This window comes from Sarcophilus harrisii, chromosome 2, assembly GCF_902635505.1.
Source record: "Sarcophilus harrisii chromosome 2, mSarHar1.11, whole genome shotgun sequence".
In the NCBI taxonomy this organism is placed as follows: domain Eukaryota; kingdom Metazoa; phylum Chordata; class Mammalia; order Dasyuromorphia; family Dasyuridae; genus Sarcophilus; species Sarcophilus harrisii.
Genome location: NC_045427.1, coordinates 222,389,872 through 222,406,529, shown reverse-complemented (window position 1 = coordinate 222,406,529; position 16,658 = coordinate 222,389,872). Strand labels below are relative to the sequence as shown.

The following is a 16,658-nucleotide window of genomic DNA, read 5'->3' as shown; positions in this document are numbered from 1 at the left end:
GGCCTCAGTTTTCTCATTTTATAGATGGGATTGGATTTGATGGTATCTTAAGGTGCCTTCAAACTCTAAAAGCTAGGATATTATGTTTTCTAAGGTCTTTTTTTATCACTAAGTTTTAAGGCATTATTTCTACTCTCACTTTCCTTCTCTGACACTTAAGTTTTCACTCTAGAAAATGACAACAAACATATTTACATTATCTACTTTCCAGGACTATAATGGAGAAAGGATCTTGTAAAATTGGAGCAGAAAAAAAACATCTCCTGCATTGTTTCTTTATAATCAAACTGTTATAAATAAAGTAGGATTAGGTCATCCCTCTGGGAGAGGAAATAATCCCTTACCATTTCACCCCAAAATCTTCTTTCACTTACACTGCACTTGAATAAATGATCTAGGAGAAGCCTTTATCCAGGCCTTAGAATGGCAAGATCTCAGTAGAATATGTCAGACTTAAATTAATAGCAGAGTAAACTCAAAAACCTTATAGAAAAAAAAGAAACAAAATAGGTACCCACTATTTGGGAAATGGATGAACAAATTATAAATGTAGAAGAAATATTAAAATATCACAAAAACAACGAATAGGAAGAAGTTAGAGAAGTATAAACAGATCCTTAGGAATGAAAGAAAATGAAGAAAATAGAACTAAGAAGATATTCATTATGACTATGAAAATGTAAATATAACATTAGAAAGTAGCCAACAACTGATGAACTTGAAGAAAAATGAACGTGGTCCAAAAGAAATAATAAGAAAATGTACCTTTCATATTACAGTGGAGAAATAGGGACTATGGATGTAGAATATGGCATGTAATGTTAAATGATTTGTTTTGGCTTGTTTTGCTTTGCTTAAATGTTTTTCTTTTGTTACAAAGAAAGGTTCAGTGTTAAGGAGAAATAACCATAATGTGGAAACAAGAATCAATTTATATGAAGATTAATAAAACTTAGGTAGTTGTGGTAAAATGGAAAAAGCACTAGGATTTATAATCAGATCTGAATTCAAATTCTGATTCAGCAATTTAGGAAACTTAGATTGTCACTTCCCTTTACTTGACCTGTTTCCCCATCTGTAAAAAATCAAGGGGAGTGAATTAGATGATTTCAAAAGATTCCTTTCAATATTCTAAAACTGATGATTCTAATCGCTAAAGGCTGGGGCTCTTTAGTGCTATTTAATTACTAAAGGGCTCTTCACCTGCTTTTCAATTTTCCAGAATCGAAACTAAATCCCCAAACTCTCTCTCTCTAATCTGACCTTGGTTCTCTTTCTGCTAACAATCTTTAGAAGCCCCCTTTCTGCACCTACATCACCAAAAATGTCAGTCACACAGACAGGAAGTTGGGCCTGGCTGAGGTCATTCCCCTGGGGCTCCTGCAGTTTGCGGTGGGTTAGTGGTGGTGGTGGTTTCAGTCTTGCTTTTTTGGTGACCTTAGAAGTGCTTATTTATGCATTTAAAGCCCATGATCTAATACTTTCTGGTTTGGCTGCTTTCTTCATAATAGCAGCCTGTAAAAAAAGCATTGGAGAATTCCCCATGTTTTCTCATTTTGGGTCAAAAAAATAAACTGCCATCTATACGACATTAAATAATGCCCACACGATGTGTTGGAATATGTTGCTCCAGCAGCAAAAAAGCAATTTGGAGATATTTGGTAACTTGGGGGTCCACTAATCAGTCACAGTCACTTTTCGATAGAAGTTGAAGAGTAATATTCTAAGCTCGTGTTAAAGCAATTTAAAAAAAATGTTGGATTTGTTCATGTTTTCCCCATTTCTTCACAGAAGAGTCAATGTTTTCAACATCCTTTCCCTCTGTAATTTTCCTATTGGCACGGCCACATCTGACCATGAAACCCCACGTAGGTATGTTACAGAAACAGTGATTGTTGAAACAGACGCGAGTCTCTGGCATGAGCTTCTCTCCTTTACAAAATTAAAATGCCTTTTCAGTTCATAGACTGTAATGTACTTCAGAGATGAATACAGTCTAGCAGACGAAATGAGAGAAGAGTAGGTTGTCTCATTTATGTATCATTCTGCCTCCCTTTTTCCCTTCACATGAAGGTGGAATGTCGCACATTTGCCCTTTCATTAGGGGGAAATAATTTTATTTTGTACTTAGTTTCTTTAGCTAAATTCACAAAAAAAAGATAATCCCCTATGGAACATACTTCATGCATTTCATTTTTTAAAAAATACCCAGGATTGGTGCGGGTGCTCATTCTGTTAATATAAAATGAACCATATGACATTATTTCATAAGTTTCTGTGGCTAAAAAAAAATCCATTAGCTGGTGGCCAAGCTGGGCTTGAGATAACGATAGACAGCTGTATATGGACGGGGGATAGGTAACGAACTATGATTTCATTAAACAAAATTCCTGAATGCTGAAAATTCCCTTTTCCAATGCAAGTCAGCACTTTCTAGTCTATACAACCGGGAGCACAGAGTTGGAATATGCCAAAAGCAGATCCTGAACTCAGTTCCGGATCAGAGGCTAGCTCTCTATCCATTATGCCATTGAGTTATAAACATGTTTAGTGGGTACAAAAGAAAAATTAAAAGAACTATCATTTAAAGCATATATAGAGGAAAATTAATTCCTTAAACAAAAGCTTTTATAGTCACCTATATCAGATGAATTGTTTGTAAAATGTTTTAGTGGCAATAAAATAACAATCCTTTTTGTGTTGCCCAATTAGGGAGCCTCTCCCATAACCAAGCAATAAAATAAACAATAAACAGCAACAATTAGTTTTTCAGACCACTAAAATCCAGCTCTTTTGTGGATTGAGAACTGATCAAAGCTCCAGATTCAGATTTCTAATACATCACGTTTTCATCTAGATACAGACTTTTCAGAGGTAATTAAAGGTGATATTAGTGTTTACTGAGATGTATCTGTGGGCAATGAGATATTCATAATAATTAACTGTCCTTCACAAACTAACTCCTATTAACATCATACCATCAATATTAATATTTAAACATACACACCATCCCTAAACTCTTAGGTTTAGAACATCTTATATTTTATTCATAAAGAAATTGTTCAATTTTCTATGCCAGCTACTAATTATTTTTTGCTGATTTCCTCTTAAGATGCTATTCAATGACATGTATAAATTATATCAAAATGCCTACCATCTTTGGAAGAGGGAAGTGGAGGGAGAGAGAAAAATTTGGAACTCAAAATCTTGTAAAAATGAATACTAAAATTTTTCTTGACATGTAACTGAGGGAAAAATACTATTTAAAAAAAAAAAGATGCTATGCAATGTAATGACAGACACTGCAACACAAATCCTACTGCAAACTATTATCCTTCCATGCAAACTTGGCATTTCTTCCCCCTATGTACAGTCTATGGCCTCCCACTTAGCCTCTTTCCTGATATCTAAATTATTAAATGTGTGTGGCCAATTTAAATTTGTACCAATTTTTTCATGGAAGAAACAAGTGAAAATATCAGGTATCACCAAATATCCTTTCCAAGAAAACATTCCAAATGTACTATGACTTACGGATAAGAGACAACACCCCTATTATCTAAATGCTTGTTTTTGTTTTCTTCTGTTAACAAATTTCAGTGGTGAAGCTTAGGAGAAAAAGTGTCTTTGCTTTTTACATCTTAATTAAAACAGTACATATAGAGCTATTGAGAGTAAAAGCACCAAATATCCTAAATCGGCATGGAGCACAAAGATCACAACCATCTTTTTCCCCCCCAAAACAATTTAAATGAGAGTAAACAGAGAGTGAACAAAAGCAATGAATGGATAAGATGATAAGTAAGCCAGAGGTTATAGAGAAAGAATCCAGACCAGAGTTTTTCAGTTTCCTTTTTTCTCTAAACATAATATTCTTCTTACTTTAAAAATATTTTCATCTGCACACGAAGATTACAAAACAAGTTACTCCTTAAGACTCTATAGAATTTTGAGCTATTATTACTCAGCTCTGTTCCATTAAAAGAGGGCAAGGATGGATTCCCAGGGTCAGTCCCCAGTGAGCAGCTATTGTCAATCACCAGGATGTCACTGCTATGAGGTCCCACCTAATTGAAGGGGGCTTAGCCCCACCCTAAACCAGGGTGTTGGTTAAACACCATTAAAAGAGTTAAGATCTGCAAATAAAGAAAATGAGGCATTGTCTTAAGTGAATTAAGGCAGCCACTGGCCAATTATTTCCTGTTCCCTGCTAACAACGGCAACAGACAAAAAGGAACCATTTTGGAAAGACTTGTTATGGGATGGAGAAGGATGGAAGGGGGATGTGAATGTGCTTTTTCTGTCAACAGTTCAGTGTTTTCACAGCTCAGTGTCCTTACTGGGGTTAAACACTTGGCAAGGAGTGAGGTAGGGGGATGTGGATAAAGAAAAAAATTTGTTCTGCCACCAGAGAGAACTGTCCTGGCAGCACCCTCTTGTTGAGATTTTCTGCCTTGGGAGTTATTGGCTGTTGGAGCACTTAAGTCCAGCAACACTAGAGATAAGGAAAAATCACATTAGTTATGTACTATCCTGCTTTTAAAAAGGACTCTCCAATTTTTCTTTCCTTTTTGCAGAAAGGTTAATGCCAATAGAAAGTACTAAGTTAGGGGTCTTTGTTTAATCTCCCAAATCCAGTTGGGAAACATAATTTCTCTCCTTCCCTATGTACTGTTCCATCTTTCATAACGTAGAAATAATGGGCTGTGCTGCCAGAACCAGCAGGCGTTGTTATCTATATTTGTAATGTTTTAACTATACATTTTAATAATAACCCAATAATAACCACAGCTCATATTTCTAAAGGGCCTCAGGAGTTACATAGTGCTTGTTCCATAAACTCCCAGTGAGATGGGGAATGTTAGAATCATTATTATTATTTTTTTTTACAAATGGGGAAACTGAGGTTTACACCAACTACTCTTCTTTACTGATGATCTCCTCTCCATTTGCTGTGCAGTATAATCATACATTGCAACACAAAAAACTGTCACAATCTTCTCTTCTTGTAAATTTTATTTTTTTTTTTTTTTTGCTCTTTGACCAAAGTCACTCAGGCAGGATGTGTTCTGATTCCAAGTCTGGTGCTATTGCCATGACATCTCACTGTTTTTTCATGACATGTACCCCAGAGAAAAGAATGCATGGGTAATTCTCTAGATAAAATATTTCATTGCTGAGGGCTTTAGTTTGCCCACTAGGAAGAGGTGGTATGTATGCATGGAAACAGTATTGAAAACCTAGATTTGTTTTGGGATATGCTGCTTACCATCTATTGAAGCTGGGCAGTTCATTTCCCCTCTCTCAAGTTCCTCAACATTAAAATAAAGGGATAGGACTACATGATCTTTAAGGTAGCTCAAAGTCCCATGATCCCAATTGTATGCCACCTCCTCCCCCATCACTTAACCCCCCCAAAAAAACAACAACACTTCACATCTCTCATTTTCTCATGACTACAGAGAGCATTTTTTTCCACTGCTCAGAGTCATCATAATCTGCAATCAATTCCACACATTAAGCATAACAACCTGTGACTTTATTATACAAGGAGTTTATGGTGAGGCTAATTAGCGTCTAACTGGGCACTCCAGCTGAGGACACCTAAAAAACATCTGGCAGCAGAAGCCTGGTGAAGGGGTGGGGAGAGTCAGTTCACAGGGCCACGAAATCCCATCAGAACTAGTTCTAGTCAGATCTTAGCAAAACTTGTCTCTTGTCTTTGACCAAAGTTATCTTTGGAAAGGTAACTGAAAAAATAAGGAAACTGGCTTCTTCTTTGCCAGAAAGGACAGATCTTGTAGTTGGGAGCACATGCCCTTTTAAAATGAACACAAGTCGAGTGTGTACATTTTACACAGATCCACTTGTGTCTACACAAGGTCATGCTCACCCTAGACTGCAAGAGCACCCATTTAAAAAAAATGCATTTTGCAAATGGTGTTTTCAGTCTTCCAATAACAGCTTGATTTGATTCATTAATTCTCTTGAATATGGTTAACAATCCTTCAGCAGTAAAACAACAGAAATAATGCCAAATAATGCCAACATCATAGTTTTAGTACTTGGCCAAATGAGAATGATATAATAAGCCCCCAAACCAAGACATTTTGTGAGCTCTTTACAAGTCATTCAGACAGGAGATTATGAAATTTAAAGAAGATACAATTTACCCCAGACATGTTGATTTCCTTTAGTAAGTTAATAGTTAGAATTATGTGTACATACATATACACACAGTTAGAAAATGTGTATATACCATGTGTCCCAAAAGTCTTAGTGCAGTTAAAAATCACACTAAGACATTTGGGTCATCCTATATATGTGGAAATGTCAAACGGTCTTCCATGTATGTATACAAATATATATAGGCAAGAAAAGCTCAAGGAGATGTAAAGAAAACTCTTATCTAGTCAAGTATAAAATATTATCACAAAGCTATTTTTAAAATTCTGAATTAAATGAGGAATTAAAAATATTTCAGAAAATATTAATGACTGTAATATCTCATTTCTTTCTTTCTTTTTTTTCCCTTGGCTGTTCTGGGAATCTTCTCATGATTTCATACAGGGTTTTACTTGGGATCTATCTTAAGAGAATTTTTAAATCTAGTCACTTGTTACAGCAAAAAGCTAATTGTAGTTGCTTTCAAGAAAACCCAAATCTGCCTTCAGTGGCCATCCAAATTAAATATCATCTTTTTTGGATTAGAAAACAAATAAAGCTGTATATCTAAAAACTCAGGTACTCTTGCAATATGGGGGTAAGGGGTGGCATCAAGAGAAAATCTGGGAATGGGGAGGGAAGAGAGAAAAGATTAAAAAAATAGCCAAAAAATCTTAATAATAGCAGCTTATATTTGTGTTGGATTTACAGATTAGAGAAAGATTAACAAAAACAGGGGAGAAGATAGTTTGAGAGAAGTTTTTGAATGTAGATTATTTCAAAAGAGGGAAGCAGAGATTCCTGCATCCAGTATAGAACTGCTTTGAACCTGGTTCAGATGTACTCCCAGCCCATTTGTTAGTTACAATGTTAAAGAATTAAATGTTTGCAAGGGCCTGTTAATAAATTTTAAGCAAATCCAAAACATTTTCTTGGCTGCACATATGTAATTTAACAATGAAAATTTCAGTAGAGGAGAAATATACTATTACATGAATGGAATATTAAAAAAAAAAAAAAACCACAGCAATTGTATCCTGGGCAATAATTTCCTTTGGAAGGTATTCCCTAACTCAGACATAATTTAACACTCAAAAGCTGATTTGATGTTTGTAAATCACTCTCAAATTCCCCTAAGCCTTAAGAACAGCTCTGGATGCAGGTTTGGTATTAACTCATTTCACTGCATCAGGTAATTAAACGTCACTGAAACAGTTGTGATTTATATGGAAGTGCTGTAATTTTTTTTTGTTGTTGTTAAAAAGGTAATTAAAGATTATGTGGCAGTTCTCAACATTGTGTTCATAAAATTCAGCATGAGTTTTATTTTCAGATTCTCAAACCCGCATGGTCAGTTTCACCTCTTCCAATGCGGAGACCCTACGAACTGCCCTAACAATTCATCAAGTGAAAAGGAGTTATGGACTCTGGGGGTGCAAGTGCTTTAACCCCAAGGCTGTTTTTTGCTTGTTTTGCTTCAGCATTAAGTAGTTGTTTTGAGAGGTAGTTATCCGACCTTTTGCACTTATGTATTTGCACTTAAATAACTTCTATACCACTATATTATTTATTTTGGGCAGGAAAAACAAAAACAAAACTTCATGAGCTAAAACCAACAAACAAGATTTTGGATCGTGGCATAAAATCCCATTCTTTGTTTTCTTCATTTCAACAATAATAAATTTCAAAAAGAAACAAATACATAGACCAACCCAGTGTTTTTAGTAAGCACCTCTCGTCACCAGGTTCTGCGTAACAAATACCAATTATTTTGGGGTCCCATTCTCGGCCGGGGAAGGAAATAATAAAGTGGCGATTAGGGCAACAATCTAACACTCCTAAGAGGGTCAAGGGAAGAAGCGTCACTAGTTAGGACACCACTGCCCTCGGCTTTTTCAATCCAAAGCGAGTTTCAAAGAGGAAAGAACGTCCGCTTGCCTGCTGACTCCTAGGAGTTAGCAGAGCCAACTCGTTTTAGCATCTCCCCGGCCCCCGCCTGGTAGGCAGGCTTTGGTCTCCGCAAACTCACCTTAAATGTGCCGGTCCTCCTCCGGCAGCGGGTGCGGACTCAGCCCGCTCTGACCTCTCTGTCCTCAGCAGTCTCCGGGCGCAGGAAGGTTTCCGCACCTGGCGCCTGTCAGCACTCGGCCGCTAGCCGGATCAGGGGCAGCGTCCTACAATGTTCCCTCCCTCCCTTGCTAGCCCAGCACTTGTCCACTCTTTCTCCTCAGCCCAGCACTGACGCGGCTCTGGCCACCTGGGCCAGGTTTGCCCCGGTTTATCCCTGTCCGCAGAAGTGGTTGGGTAATCTCGGGAATCTGCGGCGCATCGGTTCCTCAGCAAAGCCCCAAGTGCTGGGGAGCAGTCCCGCAGCCCCACAGGCCGCGCTCCCCCGGACCAACACCGTTCCTCCGCACCAGACCCGAGGCGAGCCTGTTCTCCAAGGCACCGGCGGAGCGCGAAGGTCGGGCAGGGCGCCCAGCCAGTCCCGCTCACTCGACTCCCCCAGCCCGCGCACTCAGTCCCCTTGGGTCAATCAGTCCAGAAGACAGCGCGCACGGGCAGCTCCGCGCCTCTGTAGACGCAGCCTGTCAATGGCCCCTGAAGCAGCCTCCGTAACCCCGCTGGAGGCGTTGGAGGGCGCTCGCAGGGGCAGCGTTTTGTTGTTTTTTAGAGGAGAAGCACCCTTACTCGACTGGGGTGCGAGGTCTGGGAAGCCGGAGCGGTTAGCCCTCTAGCCTTCGTCTCCCAGTTTAGTTACTCACTCTGTTCTACCTCCCCAACCCGAGGCCAGCGTGCGCCCGTGGGAGGCGTGTGTGTGTGTGTGTGTGTGTGTGTGTGTGTGTGTGTGTGTGTGTGTGAGAATGCGCGCGAGAGGGAAAGGGTGATGGTCTCCGTACTCACCGCGGGCTGCTGGAAAGAAGCTCCCACGTCCCGGGGCCGAGCCTGCGGGCGGCTGCGGAGGCGCTAGTGGCCGAGCGATTCCCCCCTCCCCCCAATTCCCCGCCGTCCTTTCCTCCAGTCTCTTCTTGTTTCCCCCTCCTCCCCTCGGGTTGCGGCACTCTCGGCCCCCAGGCGAGGTGGGGTGGGGCGGGGCGAGGCCCGTGTGCGAGGTGAAAGGGTCGCGGGGAGCTGGGACACTCAGGGGCGCGCGGCGCCTCGAGGAGGATCCGGGCTGCGGCGAGGAGCGGGTATCGGACTGAGGCAGCTGCTGCTTAGAGACTTCCTTCGCTTAACCCCGAGCACGCCTGGGGAGGGGAGGTTCTCGGGCCCCCTCCCCCTTACACACCCACCGACAGTTCCCTGCCCGCACTCTGCCCTCGCGCCTAGTTTTTCCCGGTGGGGAGCACCGCACCCCGAGGCAGAGGCACTTATTCTCGGAACTCCCCACTGTTGGGAGCCGCCGTACCGCGTCTTTTCTCTCTCTCCCTCCACCCTCGTAAAGACTCCCCCTGAAGGAGACATCTACTTGGGGACATATTCTGTAATCCAGACACTAGTTTACAGGGAAACTTTTAAGGGAGCATGGGGTACTGCAAAGAATAATGGGCTTGGAGTAAAAAACTCGGGTTCACATCCCAGCGCAATGACAGACCAGTCAAATCTCTGTTTTACTTCTCAGTCTCAGTTTCCTCATTGGGAAGAGTGATGGATGAGGGGACCTGGTTCATATCCTAACTTCCACTTATAACCTGTATGTTCTAAGTCATATAGCCTTTTTAGGCCTTTTCAGTTTCCTCAACTGAAGAAGGAGAGGGCTGGACTAGCTGGTCTATAAAGTCCCTTCCAGCTTTCAATCTCTTACGTTTTGTAAAATTGGGGCAGCAATACTTGAAGCACGAATCCTTGTTACCCCATTCTAAACGACAGGCCAAAACATTCTATCCTGTCTTGAGGCATTCCCTTCAGTAACCCATCAAGTCCAACAACACTCCCATCCTATAAGAATGGCTCATATTTTGGCAGGTATTAACACTTTACATTTAAAAGAAAAACAAAACAAGATAAAAAACAAAACAAAACAAGATCAACACAAACCCGATCTTTGTGAACATGTTAATGAATTACAAGGTAGCCTCATTTTTTCAGACCATAACTGTACCTTTATGAACTAAAAAGTACCCTATTGTATTGAAAGGGTTAAAGCTTCCCCAAACCAGTTTACTCACCTAGCCGATTCTGGCCCATTATCTCAATTAATCCTGATTGTTTAGTATATCCCTGAGAGGGAAGCAGAAGGCAGGTGGTGCTTACTAATTTTAGTTGCTCTTGTAGATGGAGATAAAGGACTCATCCAAAGGCATTTAGCAAAGTGGGCTTTGCTGAGGAGGAATCAAGTCACCTAATTCTCATCCAAAAACATTAAAATTCAGCCATATATCTGTGACTGTTATTCATTTCTCTGTCCTTTCTGGCCTCCAGGCCCCCTTACCTTCTTTACCTGGAACAAACCTTTTAGTGGCTTGCAAAAGCTTTCTAGGGAAAACTCAAAATGCCAGACTTGGATATAAAGTTTCCAAAGAATCCAGCAACAGTTCCCATTCTGAGGAAAAGTGCAAGAAATTCCACTTCCTAGACATTTTGGGAGATCAGATTTGTTCTTTTCACAGACCTTAAAGACTACAAAAAATTTCCAATGCAAGACCACGGTTCACATACACATAAATATCTCACAGACACATGCAATCCTCTAATAGATTCATATTCTCCAAGCCCAATTTTTTCCACTTTGCTAAACACACACAATTTACACCCTAAAGATCTCCATATTCAGTTAATGAGTCACTTCATTCACACACATACACACAGAGTACAATTGCAAAAGAACAACTCCCGTAAAACACACATAACCCCTGCAAAACTCACCACATATTAAGCACACACATATATTATACAAACGTATGTATGTATCTAAAGTGGAATATGACACAGAGAAAAATTAAACTGCATGAAAATGTTTAAGCATGTAGTTTATGTTAAGGCTAAAATGCCATTTCTAAGGCTAAAAGTTTAAAATTAAATACACCCTTGTACTTTCTGCATTGTTATAGTCACAAATATACCATATTTATATAGCTAACATACACAGCATGAAAACGTGTCTATATATTGTCATTTTCTCTCATTAATTTCTGTTTCTTTTACTGACTTCCAGAAATAGCGATTAAGATAGTTTTTAGGAAGCTACCAGAGGCTTCAAATAAGCTTTCTTCTGGGTGTGTCTTTCTCTGTCTCAATCTTTTCTTCTTGTTCTTTTTGGCCCCACTTGCTGATCAATTCTAAAATCCTCATACTAGAACAACATTATTATTTCATCTTCCCAGCAGGCTCAGCTATAAAAATCTTTCAACTCTACTCTAACTTGAAATTCATTTATACAACCCCTATCATAACAATTAAACCAAGCAGAGCGAGTCACTTCTCTAACCCTAAGAATTCACTTCCCCTGTTGTCTATTCTCCTAAAAATCTGTCAGTTGTGGCTTTCGTTGTCTCTGGGAGGAACTTTAGATATGATGACGACCTCCAATTCCTCCTCCTTTCCCAACACTCTCCCTTTCTTTTGCTGTCTCCCAACTAAGCCAGTATCTTTGATGGAGTGATAATTAAGCTGGTCCTATGTTTGTGTGACTTAAAACAGACAACGCCACAGGAAAGAGCACTGGGAAACCAACAGCAACAACATTCCCCTGCATAAATCCAGGTTTCCACACTCATCACATGTTTATTATTCACCTAAGCAACCGGAATGTCTCCCTGGTCCCTCCATTTGGGGCTCTGTCATTGAGGAATTAACAACAGACATGGGAAGGTGTGTTTTTTTAAACTGGCCTAAGGAAAAGAAAGGTCATTTGTTATAGAGGCTGAGGATCAAATTTAAAGCATGGAGCTTCTTGGTGTGGTTCTTTCCCTCCTCCCCTTCCTTCTCCCCCTCAATCCCGCCCCCCCCCTCTCCAAACAGTATAATACAAACAATGCTAAACTGTTAAACAAATGTGAACATTGAGAAGGAAGCAAGACCCGAACATCCACAAGCATTACTCTTGGCTCTTGAAGCAAATGTTTGCATCTAGAGCTTCTCTCAAGAAGAGAGATTGGTTTGACTGTGTGAAGGAACAGGGGTGACTATAGTCACACCTCTTTTATTGGGCACAGAAAGGAGCTGATCCCAAGAACTGAGTTTTCTAGGTAACTGAGGCTTTCCTCTTTAAAATACCAATCTGCTATTTTTTTAATGATATAATTATTGTGAGATATCTATATATTGGGGGAAGTGACTGAATAAATCATCTCACATGAATATAATGGAATACTATTATCCCATAAGAAATAATATATAGGAAGAATTTAGAGAAATATAGGATGATTTTAATTAACTGATATTGAATGAAGAAAGCACAACTAAGAGATCACAATAACTGCGGTAATAAGAGCAAAAAGGACACTAAAAGATAGCTGAACTCAGGTAATAGATACCTTTATATTGACTGTACAATGTCCAGTCTTGATTCGAGAATTTAGAGGATAAAAATATTCCCCTTCTCTTTATAGAGACAAGCAATGCTTTACATGTTATCAGTCACTGCATATGTTGTCAGAATTGTATAAAATGGTTTTACTTATTAATGATAATACCTCATTTACAAAGTAATTTAAAATTTGCAAAGTGATTTCTACATAGTCTCTTACTTGAGTTCAAAACAACCTGTGGCAGGCTTATTATCATTCCCATTTTATAGGAGAGAAAACTAAGGGCAAAGGGAATGCAAATAACTTACTCATTATCACATAGCTGGTAAATATTTGAGGCATTATTTGGACCTACATCTTCCTGATTCCAATTTCAACATGCTAATCCACTATACTGTTTTATTGTTATTATGTCTTATGATAATAAAGTATTTTGGCTAGAAGATGAGGGAAGGAAGAGCAAATATTGGAAAGTTATTGTGACATCAATAAATTTTTTTTTAGTTTTATTGATATCTTGTTTCTTATATCATTATAGTTAATCCAAATAACTTTCCTTTTTCCCCTTCCAGAGAATTATCCTATATGACACATAGTATTTTTAGAGAGGAAAAAAGACTCATGACTGATCAATACACAGAAAAAAAAAAAACCCCTGAAAACATGTGCAATGTATAACACCTGTAGCTCTCCTACCTTCAGGACAGAATCATTTTGGGGTGTCTTCTCATATTTCTTCACCTGAGTTCTACTTAGTCTTTATAACTTAATTATATTTACTTTTGATTTTTGGTCCTTGCATTTACATTGTTGTAGTTATTGTGAGCAGCTAGATGATACGGTGGTTAGAGTGTTGCACCTGGAATCAGGAAGCCTCATTTTGTGAATTCAAATATGGCCTTAGAGTTGATCCTGAGTAAGTCACTTGACTGTTTGCCTCAGTTTCCTCATCTGAAAAATTACCTGGAAAAAGATATTGCAAATTATACTAGTTTATTTGCCAAGAAAACTCTAGATGGGGTCACAAAGAGTTGTACACAACTGAGCAACAAAAGTACTGTGCATATTGTTTTCCCAATTCTGTTTAATTTAGTCTGCATCAATTCTATAGCTCTTTCCATGCTTCTATGTATTTATCACATACATTATTTCTTATAGGGCAGTAATATTTCACTGTCTCCATGTACCATAATTCATTTAGCCATTCCTCTTTTGATGGGTATTGACTTTGTTCCCATTCTTAGCTAATGTAAAAAATGTTGCTTCAAACATTTTGGAATATATGGGAATTGTCTTCTTGTTGATGGCTCCTGTAGGGTATAAGCCTAGCAATGAAATCTTTGGTTCAAAAACTGGACATTTTCATCACTTTATTTGCATAATTCCAAATTGCTTTCTGAAATATTTGTACCATTCCAGAGCTTCACCAACAACGTATTAATATATCTATTGAGTGTTGGCTTTGCTCAGAAAAGACTAGTACCTCTAGTGTAAAGGTTGTTGAACACTTTTCAGGAGTTGCTTTCTATCTTGTGGTGTCCATCTGATTCACCCAGCTCTCATCTGTGGCTCCAAGAAGCTGTAGCACGCACAATGAACATACCCAGTAAAGTATTTTAGCAGATAGGCTTAACTATATGGAGGGTAAGCGAGGGGATCTCAACCCTTTTAGTGAAATAGGGGGTTGTTTACTACAAGCATGTGAAGACTTCCTCCCATAGAATGGGTAGATGAGAAAAAATTTTTTCAATAGCTACTAAGGCTGCAGAAGTAAACTCTGGTGGACTACTTAGAGCCCATCCTTGAACATCAAAGGCCCAGGACACAGAATAGTTTTCTCACTGGAAGCAGCAATGGTATTCAGCAGTCTTCTGGGTGTCAGCAGCCTTTTTGAAGGATTGTATTGCTCACCTGTCATGAGAAAAGGGCTAGAAAAGGTGACCTAAAATTTGCTTCATCCAACCTCGGCTTGCTTACTGAGGGAGATAGGGATCCCATTCTGTGGTCAAAAGTCAAAATTGTACAAAACATTTACAAAAATTATTCCATTCACCATTGGTTCATGGAATGTATGCATACTTATAAAACACCAAATCCAGTAGACTTGAAAGATGAATAGCTCTTGTTGCCAGAGAACTCGGCAGGCATCACATCTAAATAGCAGTCCTAGGTGAAATAAGGTTAGCAAATAAAGGCCAGCTTGCTGAAGGTGGAATGGAATACATGTTTTTCTGGTGTGGCCATAGTGAAATGGTGTTGCCTTGAAACTAGCATAGGCTATACAATCAAAACTAATCTAGTCAAAAAGCTAATATGCCTACTAAAAGAAATGAATGACAAAATGTCATGAAAAGACAATGTGATTGCCACTGGCAGGAAAGTGACATGCCATCATTACCAGGATATATGCTCTTCCCATGATGAACCCTGATAAAGTCAAAGAAACATTTTATGAAGACTCAGAGAGCCAAATCATTAATATGCTGAAAGAGGACATGCTCATAATTCTGGGTGACTTTAACACAAAAGTAGGCACAAACTACCAAACAGAGCTCTACCAACTAGAGTTCTACTCAAGAGTCCTTGAGAAGGATGGAGCTGGAAACAGCAACAATCACTTACTACTGAAGATTTGTATGTCAAAAAACCTTCTCATCACCAGCACTGTCTTCTATTTATCTATACACAATAAAAATTCATGGATGCACCCTCACAGCAAACATTGGCATTTACAGACTGTGTCTTTGTAAGGAGAAGAATTAAACAGGATGTGAGAATAATGAAGGTGATGTGTTCTGCAGAATGCTGGACTAATCATATTCTCAATTCAAACAACAACAAAAATGGTAGCCTCATGCTAAGATGACTTTTAGAAAACTTAATGTCAACGGATTAGAGAATTTCTCTGAACTGGAATAGTTTGTTGCTCACTTGGAGTAAAAGCTGAACTAACAAACAATTGGCAACAGTGGAACAGAAATGAAGTGGGTAGTTTTCAAAGATTTGGGATACAATACTGCATTTACTCAACTGAATGCCTCAAAATCAATATTGATTTGACAAAAATAATGGGGAAACTGAGCAACTACTAAATGAAAAATGAGAACTTTACAGTGGTTTACAAGCAGGATAATTCATTCATCTCTAAGAAGGCAGAGTTTAACTCTATCAAAAGTCAAGTGCAAGCAAAATTTAAAGAGAAGAAGGATTCTTGGTTTAGTAAGAAGGCAGAGGAAATTCAGTTTTATGCTGATGCAGTTTTAAGGATGCCCTGAAGGCTACTTGTAGGACAAAGACTTTGTGTTTTATTACTATTATATAGACTGTTGATTTTTGTAGATTTATTTTACAGACTGAAACTCTGCTGAAGCTATTAATCATCTCACATAGTATCTTTGCTGATTTTCCAAGTAAACAATTATATCATTAACAAATAGAAATTGTTTTAACTTCTTTATATGCCTTTAATTTCTTTCTCTTGCTTAATTGCTGTTGCTAGCATTTCCAGAACCATATCAAATATAATGGGGAGAGTGGGCATCTTTGTTTCACTTCTAAATTAATGGGAAAATATGAAACTTGCTTTTTATTTTTGATAGATACTTTTTTCCCCCTGAGACAATTGGGATTAAGTGACTTGGCCAGGGTCACACAGTTAGGGAATATTAAGTGACAGATTTGAACTCAGGTCCTCCTCACTTCAGGGTTGGTGCTCTATCCACTGTGTCGCCTAGCAGCCACTAGATAGATGCTTTTTAAATGATAAATGAAAAGATCTCTTTATGCATATACTTTGTAGTATTTTTAGCATAAAAGGATGTTGTACTTTGTCAAAGATTTTTCTTTTGCATCTATTGAAATGATCATGTAGTTTCAGATGTTTTGGTTTTTAATATGATTAGTTCTGTTGATTGTTTTCCTGATGTTGAACTATCCTTTGTATCCCTGATATATATCCCATGTGGTGAAAAATAATTTTTCCTTCCCATTTCCTCTCTAATTTAACCATTATAGATGATTTTA

The 16,658-nt window shown here is 38.7% G+C and overlaps 1 protein-coding gene across 2 annotated transcripts in view; it reads right to left on the bottom strand.

Annotated features, from left to right (window-relative positions):
- Nucleotides 1-9,548, bottom strand: part of EYA2 (EYA transcriptional coactivator and phosphatase 2) — a 234,134-nt gene extending 224,586 nt beyond the window's left edge. Inside the window, exon 1 of one of the 2 annotated variants that reach the window (XM_023494546.2) lies at nt 9,070-9,548. The gene's annotated coding sequence lies outside the window, so the exon portion shown is untranslated. Of the gene's footprint in view, nt 1-8,194; nt 8,978-9,069 lie in introns of those variants that run through there. The other variant, XM_031951572.1, reaches the window with a different exon arrangement.
- Nucleotides 9,549-16,658: the final 7,110 nt, after the last annotated feature.